The sequence below is a fragment of the Carcharhinus amblyrhynchos genome, chromosome 26, assembly GCF_965287045.1.
Source record: "Carcharhinus amblyrhynchos chromosome 26, sCarAmb.v2.hapA, whole genome shotgun sequence".
In the NCBI taxonomy this organism is placed as follows: Eukaryota; Metazoa; Chordata; class Chondrichthyes; order Carcharhiniformes; family Carcharhinidae; genus Carcharhinus; species Carcharhinus amblyrhynchos.
In genome coordinates this window covers 2,859,297-2,877,127 of record NC_137349.1, presented here as the reverse complement: position 1 = coordinate 2,877,127, position 17,831 = coordinate 2,859,297, and positions in this window count along the sequence as shown.

Below are 17,831 nucleotides of genomic sequence, written 5' to 3'. Positions count from 1 at the left end.
ACCCCATCTGGCTCACTAATGCCTTATAGGGAAGGAAATCTGCTGTCCTCACCCGGTCTGGCCTACATGTGATTTTAGAGCCACATCAATGTAGTTGACCCTCAACTGCCTTCGGGCACTGGGGATGGACAATCATAGAGTTATAGTCATAGGGGTTTACAGAATGGAAACGGGACCTTTGGCCCAACTTGTCCATGCTGCCCTTTTATTTTTATTTTAAACCCCAAAGCTAATCCCAATTGCCCATGTTTGGCCCATATCCCTCTATACACATTTTACCCATATAACTGTCTAAATGTTTTCTAAAAGACAACATTGTACCTGCCTCTACTACTGCCTCTGGCAGCTTGTTCCAGACACTCACCACCCTCTGTGTGAAAAACTTGCTCCTCTGGACACTTTTGTATCTCTCCCCTCTCACCTTAAACCTATGCCCTCTAGTTTTAGACTCCCCTACCTTTTGGAAAAGATATTGACTATCTAACTGATCTGTGCCCCTCATTATTTTATAGATTTCTATAAGATCACCCCTCAGCCTTCTACGCTCCAGAGAAAAAAATCTCAGTCTATCCAACCTCTCCTTATAACTCAAACCATCAAGTCCAGGTAGCATCCTAGTAAATCTTTTCTGCACTCTTTCTAATTTAATAATATCCTTTCTATAATAGGGTGACCAGAACTATACACACTGTTCCAAGTGTGGCCTTATCAATGTCTTGTACAACTTCAACAAGATGTCCCAACTCCTGTATTCAATGTTCTGACCAATGAAACTAAGCATACTGAATGTCTTCTTCACTACTCTGTCCATTTGTGACTCCACTTTCAAGGAGCTATGAACTTGTACCCCTAGATCTCTTTGTTCTGTAACTCTCCTCAGTGTCCTCCCATTAACTGAGTAAGTCCTACCCTGCTTCAATTTACCAAAATGCAATCAATGCTGGCCAGCCAATGATACCCAACTCCCACAAATGAATAATAATTTACATCCTCTCATTACCAACTCACTGACCAGTTTCTTATTTACATGATCAAAACCACTCACAATTTTGATCAGCTCAACCAGATCCCACTTAATTTTCTTTATCTAAATGAGGAGGATCCAGCTTAATCATAGAAACCCCACAGTAGAGAAGGAGGCCAATTGGCCCATCCATTCCGCACTGACTCTCTGAAAGTACATCTTACCCAAGCCCACTTGCCTGCCCTATCCCTGTAACCCACATACATTTACCATGTCTAATCCACCTAGGCTACCCATTTTGGGATACTAAGGGGCAATTTAGCATGGTCAATCCATTTAACCTGCACATCATTGAAGGAAACTGGAGGAAGCCCACGCAGACACAGGGAGAACATGAAAACTCCACAGGGACAGTCACCCAAGGCTAGAATTGAACCTGGGTCCCTGGTACTGTGAGGCATCAATGCTAACCACTGTGCCACCCTCAAGAGCTTCCCCAGCCTCTTCTTAGAAGTATAGTTTCTCATCCCTGGCATGACCTTAGTGACTCTGATTTGTTGCTCTGTGAATGAAGAAAAATTGGGAGAAGCCATTGAAAATGAAGAGAATTTTTGAACATTGATAAAACCACAAAGAGGCAGAGGAATGCAAAGATCTGCTAAAATCCCCTCTGACTACATTCAAGGAAGATATCCTTGTAGCTAATTGCCCACCTGTGACAATTGTGTGCCAGTGTTGGCGAACAAGACTAACATTTACAATCATCATAGAATCCCTACTGTACAGAAGGAGGCCATTTGGCCCATCAAGTCTGCACCAACAACAATCCCACCCAGGACCTATTCCCATAACCCCACACATTTATCCTGCCAATCCCCCTGACACTAAGGGGCAATTGAGTATGGCCAATCAACCTAACCTGCACATGTCTGGACAGAGCACCCAGAGGAAACCCACGCAGACACGGGGAGAATGTGCAGACTCCACACCAGACAGTGACCTGAGGCCAGAATTGAACTCGGGTCTCTGGCACTGTGAGGCAGCAGTGCTAACTGTGTCACCCCTCAATCAAATGTCCTCTTCTCTATGGATTACAGTTCCAGTTGTGTATATATTTGATTTTGAAGGCAATGGGAGCTAACATTAAAACTTTTATCTGTTCCCATTGCTTTAAGTAACTGCACAGGTTATATATTCATGCTGCGAGCCTATAACTTCTGAACCACTCACAGAGTCAGAACCAGAGTACAGGAGTCAAAGATCAGAGGTCAGCAATGTCAGCACATAAATCAGACAGGACTTCAATGCATAGCTTAAATAACATTTAAGCTGTTCAATTCTTGGGGATGGGTAGCGACAGAGTACAATTCACTGCCAGCAGCTCCTGTATTGTATTGCAAGCTAATTCTGACCACAGGTCACACACTCTGGCCTCTCGGAGAGTGCTGTGCATTGATAAATCGCTGGCCTGTGCTGAACTCCTCTCCAGACAGATACACTCTGAATGCTTTGAGTGAGGTGGAGACGTCCAAACCCTCCAAACATTAAGAAAGACATCTTGTCTATAAAACTCTTAGGATAGGGAAAGGCAACCCAGGCCAGTGAGTGGGCTGCAAGATTGAAATCAGGTTTGTTCATTAAACCACGATCTCATGAATAAGATTAATTGCATTTAATACAGACTGAATATTTCATAACGAGTTATAGGAAATGCTTAATCATTTATATATTAGTAGAACAATCATCAAATTGAAATGGTAAAAACAAAAGACGTATTTACACTTTGGGTGCATGGCTCTCACAGTCAATGTTGTGAGCAAACGGCACGCACCTCACTTCACTTGCCCTTGCTTTACGTACGAATCCCTTCAGTCAAAGCAGTCGGAACTAAAACTGCAGGAATGGAAATCAGCAGAATGTGTCAATGCTGTGAGTGGGCAATGGTCAACAAAATGTCTCCAGATGGACCACAAGTGGCCCCAGGCTGCAGGTTGCTTATCACTGCCTTAAGAAGTCCAACCAACTGCTATTCAAATCTGCCTTTACAGCACGAACTGGAGTACTATTCCATGGAGAATCAAATCCCAGTGAAGTCTTACATTGTGCAGTCAGACCTGCTTTTGAGTTTAATACTTTTGCATCTCTACATGTCAATGTACAATGGTTTCTAGGGATCTTGTACATGTACCTGAACAGTTGGAATGTTCAGGTAGATGTAAAATATCCCTAGAAACTATTATACCTTGACATGTAGAGATGCAAAAGTATTAACCTCAAAAGCAGGTCTGAATGTGCCGATGGTCAGCACTGCTGCCTCAGACGTCCAGAGTGGGAATGGAGGTTGTACACAGGACCCATTGGGAATTAAAGTGCAGGCTTCAGGGACCATCCAAATATAGCTTGGGGTGGAAGAGTGGCAGAGTGGTTAACACTGCTGCCTCACAGCACCAGGGACCGGGGTTCAATTGCAGCCTTGGGTGACCCGTGTCTGCATGGGTTTCCTCCGTGTGCTCCAGTTTCCTCCCACAGCCCAGAGTGTGTGGGTTAGGTTGATTGGCCATGTTAAATTGCTCTTTATTGTTGGGGGGGAGGGGGGATGGGGGGCTAGTGAGGGTAAATATCGGGTGATATAGGAACAGGGCCTAGGGGGATTGTAGTCGGCACAGACTTGAGGGGCTGAATGACCTCCTTCTGCACCGTAGGGATACTATGATTCTATGAATTGAACATTTCTTACAAGGAGCCATCAAAACCCAATGGGCTGATTAACCTTCTTCCATGCTATAAGGTTCAAACAGTCAGGTGGGACCTCGATGTGATCTATCATTCGAATACAGAACCTTCACCATCTTCTCAAAACTTCAACTTCCTGATGCAAAGGCAAGACTACAACCAAGGATGTGCAACCCAGGCTGGTGAATGAGCCACGTGATTGGCCCTTCTTCATCTCAGTGAGCAGCAAGATTGAAATTGGGCTTGTTGACTAACCATGATCCCATGAGTAAGATTGACTACATCTCTAATAAGATGTGGTTATAGTAGTTAAGAAGGCAATTAAAACCAGTTCTTTCAAAGAAACCTGGATTTCTTAGTCATGGGATCTGTCTTCCAATGAGGGGGTTGGACTATGAAGAGAGACTAAATAGACTGGGTCTGTACTCATTGGAGTTTAGAAGGATGAGGGGGGATCTTATAGAGACGTATAAGATAATGAAGGGGATGGATAGGGTAGAGGTAGAGAGACTCTTCCAGCTCAGAAAGGATAGCAGGACTAGAGGGCACAGCCTCAAGATAGGGGGGGGTGGGGGGGGGGGCAGTTTAGAACGGAGTTGAGGAGGAACTTCTTCACTCAAAGGGTGGTGAATCTCCAGAATTCTCTGCCCATTGAAGTGGTGGAGGCTACCTCACTAAATATATTTAAGTCACGGGTAGATAGGTTTTTGGTAGGCAGGGGAATTAAGGGTTATGGGGAGAAAGCGGGAAAGTGGAACTGATCCACTTCAGATCAGCCATGATCTTATTGAATGGCGGGGCAGGCTCGAAGGGCTAGATGGCCTACTCCTGCTCCTACTTCTTATGTTTTATGACCTGTCTACACCTCATCATGGTCACCGAGCTGGGTTACAGACATAGAAGTACTCATTGAAAGTGACAAGATGCAAAGGTTTTGATTGGTGACACTGCAGAGCTCCAGCCCTCGCCAAGTGAGATACTGTTGTTCAAAGAGCATCTTCTCTCAGAGAGTGTCGTCACTGCTTGCCAGGCGATCACCAACTTCTTGGAAGGTTCTTCACCCGTTGAGCACTTCACTGACCTTCAGCTGCATTCCTCTGACGCCAGCCTTCAGACACGACCTGGCAGCAGTTAATGCAGCTCCAGCTTCACCTCTACTGAGCAGAAGTTTCATCGCCACCAATAGCAGGAGCAATGCCAGCAGCTGCCTTCATCTCTGCTGCATGCCATTCTACAGGGCAAAGGAGATGGGCATCAATATCCAGGAGTAGGCGAGGACCCCAACACAGGGGCTACAGAGACAGAATCAGCTGTCCCAACATATCTGAGCACCAGTGCCTCAGGAGTGTTGGACTCGAGTGGCAAGTCACTGCTGACACCTTACAGCCTCCTGGAATAAATTCTGCTTCCCAATGGATGATACAGTAGTACAGTGATTAGCACTGCTGCTTCACAGTGCCAGGGTCCCAGGTTCAATTCTCAGCTTGGGTCATTGTCTGTGTGGAGTTTGCACATTCTCCCCGTGTCTGTCTGGGTTTCCTCTGGGTGCTCCGGTTTCCCCCCACACTCTGAAAGATGTGCTGGTTAGGCGCACTGACCCTGAACAGGCACCGGACTGTGGTGACTAGGGGAATTTCACAGTGACTTCATTGCAGTGTTAATGTAAGCCTTACTTGTGACTAATAAATAAACTTCAGTTGGGCATGCATTGCATATGGTGGACAAACTGTAGGCTGCTTGGGTCACACCCAGGAATGGCGTGAGGCTGATTTCAATATTTAAATACATATTTAAATATTACAAGTGAGCCCGGGACACAATCATCCAGGCTCACGCCTTACCAGCCTCAACGGTGGAGGATCATATGTGCCCTCCATCAATGGGGACCTGATGTGTTGGCCTTGCCGATGGGACTGGAGGTCATTGAGGCCCCTGGGTGGTGGAGGTAGGGAGACAGTGCCCTTTGAGTAGTGCTAACCTGGTACTGCCTGCTTGGGACCCTGACACTGCCAGCCTGGCAGCCTGAAGGCGAAAGGGCCTAAGGATACCTGCACACTCTGCAATGCAGAGATTACCAGGGAGGCGATGATCTGAAGGGGTGTGATGGGTTTTGGGATGGCGATCAGTGGATGGAGGAGGGAGGAGGTTAGCAATTGGGGGCTTGAGGTTAGCAATTAGGGGTGCAATGCCTGGGGGGGTGGGGAGTAAGAGGTCTCTCATTGTACTGTCTGCACTTGCATAGAACACTGAGAGATCAACACATGCATTGTGGCACTCTCTAGTGTGAGCTGCCAGCTTTGTGATAAAAATAGACTCTGTCCACTCCCTCTACTGGCATGAATCACACTTTGTCTCTTTCTTTGCACTAAATACCATAAGATTCTGCCTGAGAGCTCGCTGAAAAAAAATGGTTGCAATTCTCTCCCGTTTTCATTCTTGTTCGACACTTAGAATTTTTTTGGTAAGATCACTTCCTGTATATCAGAAGCAATCCAACCTATGCAAAAGAGTTATTTTAACTCCGAGCCGGCTGTGTCTGGGAAGATAATCTGCCTTGAAAAAACAATTGATTTTTCGACTTCAGAAGCAGCTCAAAAAAAAACTGCCCAGTTTGGTAACAGTTCCTGGATTTCATTTGTAGTTTTAGAAACCTATAAGATGTCATTGTTTGGGGAGAATTAGCTCTGATAGTAGTGAGGTAAAGCAGTTTGGAACTGGATCATGAAGGATACTGTGCATGGCCATTATCTTGGTTAAGTGTACTTCCAGTTAATTTTATTGTCATTGATTTTATTATTTAATAAGCATTTATTTTATTTAAAATCATCACAAAATGATTATATCACATTATATCAAATTGCAAAATGCAGTTGAGGGTATACAGTTCAAGTTTTCCTCCTGAGATTTGGAATAACCCAACATTTATCATCAGCTGTGTTCTTAACAAAATTGGGGGCTCTTTGCGGGATATTAAAATAATAACCCCCTGATTGCCTTGGAGTTGGTGAAAGGCAATGAGAGTGAAGAGAGTATTATTTGTGGGGTGGCATTGTGAACTTTTAAAGTGGGTGACTGCAAAATGGCCACACACCCTGGACATTCTCTCTTCTACCTTCTCTCCTCAGCAAAAAGATACAAAAGTCTGAGATCACGTGCCAACTGACTCAAGAATTGCTGCCACCAGACTGCTAAATGGACCTACTTTACGTTAAGTTTCTCTTTCTCTACACCCTAACGATGACTGTAAGACTACATTCTGCACTCTTTTCTTTCCTTCTACCCTATGTACTCTATGAATGATATGCATTGCCAGTATAGTGCGCAAGTAACAATACTTTTCAATACATGTGACAATAATAAATTAAATCAAGACTTGTCTGGGAGTGGAAAATATAACCTGGGGGGGAGTGGTTTGCAAATAGTAACTAAAGCCAAATTAATGGAATCAGCAGAAATGTTGCATTAAAATTACCCATTTGGGTGAGGAAAGCAGAAATAATTGAGGGCGTAGATCAGCATTTGTAATTGAAAGGGAAATTTGGGTTTAACTTATCTTGGGGAAGGATGTAGCCGATCCCCACTGTAGTCAAACCGCCTATTGAAAACCAATGCAAGTGGAAAACCTCGGGTTATTTCCTGATAACAAAATCACAGGCGCGTAAGTTGAAAGAGAAGGAGGAGTCTAGGAGGCAGGGCAAGGGGAATGAAGTACAATTAATTGATGGTACCTCTAGTAAGATTATTCAAGATGAAAGATTGGAAGATAAGGAAGCTGAAGTTTAATTCAAAGAAGTTAACAGAGTTGCAGCAAAGAGATCAAAAGATAAAGTGGATATATCAAACAGCTTACTCAGAATTAGGAGCACGGTATATTCCAGAATGTTAATATTTGAAGGATAATACATTAATGAGAAAGTGGAGACCTTCTCATCTTCAAGCAGATGGGAAATGGGCAGGAATACATTAAATCAGAATACCAAATGGGTGGAGGAAAGAAACTCTGTGAGTAGCTCATGAGGTTTCATTAGGAGGGCCTTTAGGAATAAGGAAAACTCAGTCTAAGATACAGTTTAACTGGCCTGGATTGCATAAAGATTGTTTATGGTGGACATGTCGCACATGTCAAGTGATAGGAAACTTATAATAAAACTGGCACATTTAATTCCTGTTCCAGCGTTTGAGGAATCTTTCACTCGAGGTCGAAGAGATGGCGTGGGACCCCTCCTGGAGACAAAGAACGGAAATCAGGGCTTGCTGATGATTACAGATGTGTCTACCAGATTCCCAAAAGCCATACCATTGAAAAATATCCAAGCAATAAGGGTTTGTAGAGGAATTGACCAGTTTTCTTTTACTAAATACGATTTAGGAAAAGCAAAATCAGGGGTCAAATTTCATGTTGAGTTGTTTAAGGAAATCATAAATAGTCTCGAGATCAAGAGTTGTACAGGGCATGAGAAAGACTTTGAAGGCGACAATGAGGGCCTATCACAGAATCCCTACAGTGCAGAAGGAGGCCACTTGGCCCATCAAGCCTGCGCTGACCACGATCCCACCCAAGCCCTATCCCCATAACGCCATGCATATAGTCAGAATTATCAACAAGATCAGGAGAGAGGAATTCTGCTTTTAATATTTGCCACTAGTCGTGCACCGAATGATTCCATGAACTTTAGTCCTCTTGATTTGATATATGGTTGTGAGGTGGTAAAACCAGGCAAACTAATTTAAGAAAAGTTAGTGAGTAAGAAATATGAAACCGCACTTTTGGATGAGGTATCAAAGTTCAGGGAAAGATTAAATGTGAATTGGCAAGAGAGCATTTAAAAATATTGTAGCAGGTGATGACTCAGTAGCAGATTGGAAAATAACAGTCTTGCAGCTGGGGAGAATGTTTTTATTTGTTTATTTATTAGTGCCACAATTAGGCTTGCATTAACACTGCAATGAAATTACTGTGAAAATCCCCTAGTCATCACACTCAGGTGCCTGTTCGGGTACACTGAGGGAGAATTTAGCATGGCCAATGCACCTAACCAGCACGTCTTTCAGACTGTGGGAGGAAACCAGAGGACTCGGAGGAAACCCATGCAGACACAGGGAGAAAGTGCAGACTCCACACAGACAGTGACCCAAGCTGGGAATTGAACCCAGGTCCTTGCCACTGTGAGGCAGCAGTGCTAACCACTGTGTTACCATGTCACCAATGTATTAGTATGAATGCATTAGTTTTGTTGCTAGTATTGGGCAAAACATTAAAAACCAGGTTTAGAGGCTGCATCAAATTGAGAAGAGACTCAGTGACATCAATTGTCTGATAAGAACTCCAAATAGGAGAAAAACCCACAGAGTACACCACATAATTATGCTGAAGAAATATTTCGATTGGGAAGGTAGCTAAACACAAGAAGTATTAGTAGTGATGAATCAGGAAGAAAAAGTGTTAAAAGATTCTGTAAGTGACCGCCTCGCATTCAATTGAAGTAGAGGATATACTTAAAAATGTAAATGAAATTCTTAAGTTACCTTCCAGGTAAGAATCAGAGTGAATTGAATGAGCTAATGTAGCCACATAAATCTATCTGTGGGGAATAGTTGGGAAAAGCTGTGCGTGATGTAGATATGGAAAATTCTGTTCCAATAAAACAACATCCCTACAGGATGAATCCAGTAAGGATATCACAGGTGCTAAAAGAAATTGAACTAATTTTCAAAGATCATAGAATCATAGAATCTCTACAGTGCAGAATAAACCTAATTTGGCCCATCGAGTCTGCACTGACCACAATCCCATCCATCCTCTTAACCTGATTTACTTGCCCTGCTAATCCTGTAAAGGAAATTGGGTATCAACGTAACCCCCACATCTTTGGAGTGTGATAGGAAACCGGAGCACCCGGAGGAAACCCACGCAGACACGGGGAGAACGTGCAGATCCCGCACAGACAGTGACCCACGGCCAGAATTGAATCTGGTCCCTGGTGATGTGAGATTGTAGTGCTAACCATTGTATTGCTGTTGTGAAGTTGAGTTTGTGAAGTGTGATCCCTTTAAAAGCTGGTTTTGTGTCAGTGCTTGGATGTTTAAAATGCAGGTGCCTACTGGATATACAGATTGCAACATTTGTAATGAGGACCAAGCATCAGTGTTGCCTTGGTAACAGGCTTTGCAGGCTATTGAATTTTGAATTCAGCAGCCTATCAGTTTAAAGAAGACACTCAGCTATCAGGAACCTACCATTTTGAATTTGCTGTTGTTGACAACATTAGACCAATCCTGGGGTAGGAAAATTGATTGGTCATCACAGTTATAAAGAGGAATTGCTGCCTGCAGTTCAGCTGAAGGGCTGCCACCTCTCAACACCGAAAGAGAGAAAGAGCACCTCCTTGCCAGCTTAAAATATCTCTTAAGAGAACTCTTCATTTCTCTAACGAAGGATACCAAATCAGAAAGAGCTTACAGACAGGGGAATCGACAGAAGAACTTCAAAGGTTTTCCAAAGCCACAAAAACCTGATTTTTTTTTTGAGAGTAACTAAATTCTATTATTCATATTTTTTGGTAATGAATAGACCTTGAATTTATTTGAACATCATTCCAGTAGAACCTTACTTTAACCAACATATTACTTGTTCAGTTAAAGGCCCTGGTTAGTTAACAAAGAACAAAGAACAACACAGCACGGGAAACAGGCCCTTCAGCCCAACAAGCCCGTGGTGCCATTTTAACATTATGACTGCCCTCCTCTACGTATGACCTTTGTCTACGCCTATTGGGGATGATTGAGGAGAGACTAATTTAGGGACAATTTGTTACACCAATCAGCCTAAGAACACGTTTTTGGGGTGTGGGAGGAAACCGGAGCACCCAGAGAAAACCCACGCAATCATGGGGAGAATGTGCAAACTCCCGCAGATACCGACCCAGGTCTATGTATCTGCACAGCAAACAGTGATAGTCACTGAGCTGTCGTGTTGCCCGTCAGATGGTCCAGTTTAAGCGTACACAAATGACGTGAAGCACTAGGCAACTCTCAAAGCAACATCCAAGAGCAGCCCTCGCACAGCCCACCATGTGTATGGCTCTTGTTGGACAACAAGGCGGACCTTGTTAATAAATAACATGTTAATTATTCAATTAAAGTGAGTGTCAGGTCTTTCTGTTAATGATCCTCTAAAGTTAATGAAGGACAGTTCACACCTTCCCAAACACTTTTAACAGATTATGAAGTGAGGTATTCCTCTTTGGAGGATTCGGTGTGGCTTCTCAAAAGGAGACCACCTCAGCGTCATTATTTACATGGATTATGGTGATTGGAGTTCACCAATTCTGATGGTACCAAAGCCAAATGGAACTCAAAGTGTGGGACTTCCCAGCCACACTGACTCCAAGACCAGGAAAACCTGCCCGAGGTCAACAGGTCTGTGTCCTGCCTGTGGCAGGCAGCACAGGAAAATTCTGCCCAAAAACTGTGGGGTAAATCTTCCAGTCTGCCCACTGCAGGACTCATTGCTGGTGGGATGGACAATTTCAGGGACCATTGTATGGTTCTGAGGTGGATGTGATCAGAAAATTACTGGAAATGCCTGATGTTGGGAGCTGTGGTTTCTTCTTGTCCTTGATTGTTGCTGATGGAGAATGATGGGACCAATTTGTTTAAAGCTTCATTCTAAAATCTCCCAGGGTGCTTTCTTTGGTCACGGAGAGATTGATGCTGATTCTGATGGATTTGGGTCCAGTCTGGGAGGGTTGCCAGTGCCATTTCTGCCTTACCCTCCCCACTTACATAGCACAAGACTCTATCTGCAAGCTGGCAGTGGAAGTAGATTCATTAGGAACTTTCAAAAGGAAACTGGATAAAATTGCAAGGGTATGTTTTTAGCTTTTTTCATTTGTGTCACACGTAGGCTTACATTAACACTGCAATGAAGTTACTGTGGAAATCTCCTAATTGCCACACTCTGGCACCTGTTCAGGTACACTGAGGGAGAATTTAGCATGGCCAGTGCACGTAACCAGCACATCTTTCGGACTGTGGGAGGAAACCAGAGCATGCGGAGGAAACGCACGCAGATATGGGGAGAACGTGCAAACTCCGCACAGGCAGTGACCCAAGTTCAGAATCGAACCCAGGTCTTTGGCGTTATGAGGCAGCAGTGCTAACCACTGTGCCACCATGTCGGTGAAGGAGCAGGGGAGTGGGACCAATTCACTCGCTCCTCTAAAACACAGGCGCAAAAGCTCAAAAGGTCTCCTTCTTTACAATAAACCTTTATTGAATAAAACCTGATTTATACAAAGAACAAGAATGTGAAAAGAAAGCCTGGTGAAGTATCTTTTTTGAAATAATCAATTGATACATTAGCACAGGATACAGGGTTCCCCTGGGAAATCAGCAGGTAAAGATCCTAACTCGTTATATTTGAAGTGACTTTATTGAAACTGCATGAATTTTAATCCAGGCAACCATAAAAAACATTCATCGCTCCTGTCACATGTGGGTTCATGTATCAATATTAATACCCAGAGATTATTATCTTTTTTAAAACTATCTGTTAATGTCCTTATTGCTTTGGAGAGAGTGCACGGAGCACCACAGGCAAGTTGATAACAAGAGGACACAGATTTAAGATAATTGGCAAAAATCAGAAGGGGAAGTTTTCAGAGATATATATATGGTTTATGATCTGGAATGCACTGCCTGAAATGATGGTGGAAACTGATTCAGTAATAACTTTCAGAAAATAATTTTATCTGTACTTGACAAGAATTATTTTCAAAGCAATGTGTAAAGGGGCACGGGGTGGCATAGTGGCACAGTGGTTGGCATTACTGCTTCACAGCGCCAGGGACCCAGGATCAATTCCAGCCTTGGTCATTGTCTGTGCAGAGTTTTCACTTTCTCCCTGTGTCTGTGTGGGTTTCCTCCGGGTGCTTCTGGTTTCCTCCCACAGTCCAAAGATGTGTGGGTTAGGTTGATTGGCCATGTTAAATTGACCCTAGTGTCAGGGGGATTGGCAGGGTAAATGTGTGGTGTTACAGGAATAGAGCCTAGTGGGGTGGCAATCAGTACAAACTTGATGGGCCAAATGACCTCCTTCTGTACGGCAGGGATTCTGTGAATCTATGAGTTGGGATTAATTGGATAACTCTTTCAAAGGGCTGGCACTGTCACCATGGGCTGAACGGTCTCCTTCTCAGCCATAACATTCAGTCAGAATTTAATGCCTTTCCCTCCCCGTGGTGTTCTTGGTGATGAAGAGTGGAGGGGATGGGGGGACAGATGGTGGGGGTGGGAGTGGGTTGGGTCATTTAGTTGGGAGCATGGGCGCCTAGGTGGCAATCCAGTCACCATCCTTCCACAGCCCCGATTAAATATGTGATGGGAAGATGCGTGGATGCCCTTCCAGCCCTGCTGCCAACTGAGATCCTTCATGGGCAATTAATGTCCACTTAAGGACCTCATCTCACTACCAATGGTATTGAGCCAGCAGCACACAGGGGTCTCAGCAAGTGGGAAGCCTCTAAAGCAAACCCTGTCCCAAGGTGGAGCCTTGTTGGACAGCTGCGTATACAGGTAAGGTTGGCAACTAAATTATCCACGTAATGTGAATTGTCTGAGAGTCAGCTACAGATTATTTGGCCGATGGGTATAAAGTCATAATGAGATTGGCACTGCAACTGAACGCTACCACTGACCCTGCCAAAGGCCACATGGTCATATCAAATGAAGTTTTTCATTTTTAGCAGCACAACTGTAAGATGCTGCACTGGCAATATTACACTACATTGCTGGAAGGTTGCTGTTGTGATGATGCTGTGTCTTTAAGAAGTGTATTTTAATCATTTCATTTGTAGGTTTTTCATGCAGCTCCTAGCGTTTTATTGTTGTCATGATATCTGTAACCAGTGTCCTCTAATTGTTATTGAAGCAATATAACGGACATCATGCTGTCATGCTGATTTTAATCTGAGCTAATGCAGTGATCTGTGACTTAATAACCCTTCAGGGTTTGCTGCTGAGTCGTGCTTGATTTTGAAATGATTGACAGGTCAGGTGATATGCCTGGGGACAGTTTTTTTTCTCCATAGAAAAGTCCAGTCTTTAGTCTCATTTTCTAAGTTGCTGGTGGAAGAGGGTGTCCCTCTCTCTCCATTGAGGCATTTTTAGAAAGGGAACCCTCAGAGATTTAACCCAACATTCAAAGGACCAATTTGCAGCTGGTGTTAAAAAACCAAAGATCCGGCATCACATGAGCATACTTACTTTTTGTGCCAAGTCTAGAGAAGGGTGTATATCTTTGCGATAGCGTTTGACCTGGAGCAGCAGAGATAGCTAGCTAGTAGCAGTTATACTGTGTCATATTTATTTCTTGTAATTGGTAAAGGTTATGCTAATTTGTTTTGTTATATTTTAACTGCGTTCTTAAATAAACTTTGATAAAAGATTCCTAGTGGGTTTTAACATTGGAACAGAAAATGAGAATGTCAGGTGTATTCAGATGAGATCATCATTGACAAGCATGACCTTGTACCATATGAGATGGAATTGTAGTCAATATTTATACCCGTCAGGTCCACTTTAGCAGATGATATACTCTGAGCCCAGTTCTGTACTGTTAGTAACACAATAGCTGGAATTACACTGTCCTGCCTGCCAAGGGAATCAGAGCGGGTGAGGAACGGACAGTGGAAAGGTCCATAGACCCTGGGTGGGATTCACGGTTTCAGGATGAGCAATCAGTACATTTTTATTAGAAAAATTGCAAACTTAAAAATATCAGCACCCGCACTAAGAGAAACTTGAAACTGGGATCTTGGGATCTGTGATCCTTCAGTTGTCAGTGGATTACTTTAAAGTGCTACTCGTGCTTCATAGTCAGAATGGACAAGATTTTACCACCTCGCGCATCGCAAAACCATAAAATCCTGCCCAAGGTTAATGGATCTTTCCATGATCTGCCCCTCGTCCGCTCCGATTCCCATGGCGGGCAAGACAGTACAATTCCAGCCAATGTATTTATTCACTTCCTGCCCATAATCAGTGCATTTTATATGGAAAGAGTGGTGTCTTTTCTTACTCTTGTGCTGTGTGTTCAAGTTAAATAAATCAGCAGCAAGCCTTTGTGAGTTTAAAATAAAGACAATTTTTTTATTCTCACACACTTAACTCAAACTAACATAGCATCATATGCTCAGTCTTACACCTGCATACCCACAAAGGTTGAATATAGATAAAGATATTGCACTTTTACAGATTAGAATTAATTCACGCTTTGATTAATGATTGCTGGTCTCCCAAGTGGCTGGCCTATGGTCTCTTTAATTAATTTTATGATTTACAGTTGAAGTGAGCATCTTGTGAAGCCAAGGGTTCACAGCATGTTGTGGGATTTCTTGTAGTTGAATGTCTAGGAGCTAAGTTCTCAGATGAACTTTGAAACTGGAATAACTTTAGCTGCTTGATAACTTGTAGCTAATTTCAAAGGCTGGTTTGCAAACTGGTTGATGACTGATGGTTCCAATAGTTCTCCAAGCTCCTGGAGCAATAGGGGTGCAGTCCCTGAAACTACCATTTATCACATGACCATTGGGTTAACACTGAGGCCCACCTAGTCCAGTTTGGATGATGGAGGCCATTGTTGTACAACGGGAAGTTGATGATGGATATATCTTCCATTTTAGGAATCGCCTCGAAATCAAAGCCTAGATCCCATAAACAAATTTAGAAAAGATTTCTTCAACAATATGAAGACACCAATATTCCACACTATGCTGTTTATATCTCTTCTGCATCAAGATTGATAATTAAAACACTTTAATCAACAGTATCGCACTTTGGACATGTACATAGTGCTTGTGAGAGATCAAGTCAAGATAAGCCTCAGGCAGACAGGCAAAGTTAGATTGAGTGTTCAGTGATGTTTTTAAAGTAATATTCTGCCCTGAGTTCTGTGTTCAGCTCATGCTGTGTTAGTCTGAGGACAAGAAAAGCGGATAGCAGCAGTTACCTTGTTCCTGTTCACAAAATCACAAAATGAACACAGATGTTGCAAGTCATTCAGCTTATCAAGACTCAACAATCCAGAAAGAAAATATTTCTCACCACCTCCCCATCAGCTCAGCTGACAGTATCTCGAATGAATCTAATGTTTTCACCTCTGCTACTCTTACCCTGCAAAATCACTCAATCACTGCTCCAAATTGCCATTGCCCCCATTTGAGTCCCTATCTCTGTACATTCATTGTACTGATCTATCCCCAGTAAGTAGCCTCACAACATCAGGTTAAAGTCCAAAAGGTTTGTTTGGTAGATTGAGCTTTCGGATTGCTGCTCCTTCATCACTTACCTGTTGAAGGATCAGTGCTCCGAAAACTCGTGCTGCCAGATAAACCTTTTGGACTTTAACCTGGTGTTGTGAGACTGCTTACTCTGCCTACCCCAGTCCGACGCTGGTAACTCCACATCAGATCTATTCCCACACTATTACTGGTTTCTGAGTGAGGGAATATTAGTCAGAATTCTATCCGCCCTGATTACTATCCAGTCACTCCTGTTTAAACACAGGACAGATAGGGACCATGTTTGAGGACAGCATTTTGACAGCGAATATTAGCAGCGTCTGTAAAGTAAAAACAGAAAGTTTCAGAAAGACGCAGCAAGCTGCTTCAGCACCTGAAAAATAAAAAAAGAGTTTCAGGTGAAGATTTAGTCATTTCCGAATTCGATTCATTTTACATTTTGTGAAAACAGAAAATGCTGGATAAACTCAGCAGGTCTGGTAGCATCAGTGGCGAGAGGAACACAGTTCACGGGGATGATTCTCCTGACCCGCTGCGCTGCTCGAGTAGCGCACGAGGCTGGGAGACATCAGTGGGGAGCCTGTAATGGGATTCGCAACTCGTGTCTAGCTGATTGCGAGACCCCAGGCTCTTTCTGTCAACTTAATCATCCTCACCTTGGAAATCAGCACGAGGTTGATTACCGAATGGAAATTCACATTTCAATATGATTAGCAAGCCCAGGACAGTATTCTCAGGGCTCACTAGTGTCCCTCCACAACCCATCCCCCCCACCTCGACCCCCCCGCAACCAGGAGGGGCTCCCACTACAGGAGATTAGACCTGGTCCCCATCATCAGGGTCCAGGCATGACCATCCCACAATGAGAACAAAGGCAATTGACGCCCCCTCCCCAGGAGGTCAGACCAGGAGGAGGTGCCCATTGGGCTGTGCCAGCATGGCACTGGCAACCTGGCACCCTGGCAATGCCAGCCTGGCACTCTAGCACTGCCCACCAGGTATCCTAACACTGCCCACAGGGCACCAAAGGGGGGCGGAGTCTACGGAGGGGGGTGATCAGCGTGGTTGGGAGGAACTCACGGTGCACTCTGCATTGGGATCAGTGGGAGAGGGAAGAAGGAGGGCGATGGGCTTGCACATAGCTGGGGGAGTGGATTGGGGCTGCACATGGTGGGGTGGGAGGGCTGATGATCGGGAGAATGGGACCTGGGAAGAAATCGGGAGGCCGATGATGGTGGAGGAGGGGCCTTTGCAGAAGAGCAAATCTCCCCACTGACAGATCGGCGAATGCACAGTGGCCTGCTCGGCACACTGATTTCAGCCTCTTCAGTGGAATGAGGCCCCGTTCCCCACTTGCCAGCGTGAATTCCCCTGAGGTACTCGGTAAAGCACAGAGTGCCAGAGATTCGTTCAACTAAGAACTTAGTTTTAGAATTTAGTTTTTTTGGGAGAATCGCTCCCAATGTTTCAAATTTCAAATCATTGCCGATTGTCGGAAAAACCCATCTGGATCACTCATGTCCTTTAGGGAAGGAAATATGCCATCCTTACCTGGTCATAGATCATAGAACCCTACAGTGCAGAAAGAGGCCCTTTGGCCCATTAAGTCTGCACCGACCACAATCACATCCAGGCCCTACCCCCATATCATACCCACCAATCCCTCTAACCTACACATCCCTGGACACTAAGGGGCAATTTCTCAGCATGGCCAATCAACCTAACCCACACATCTTTGGACTGTGGGAGGAAACCCACACAGACACGAGGAGAATGTGCAAACTCCACACAGACAGTGACTCGAGCCAGGAATTGAACCCAGGACCCTGGAG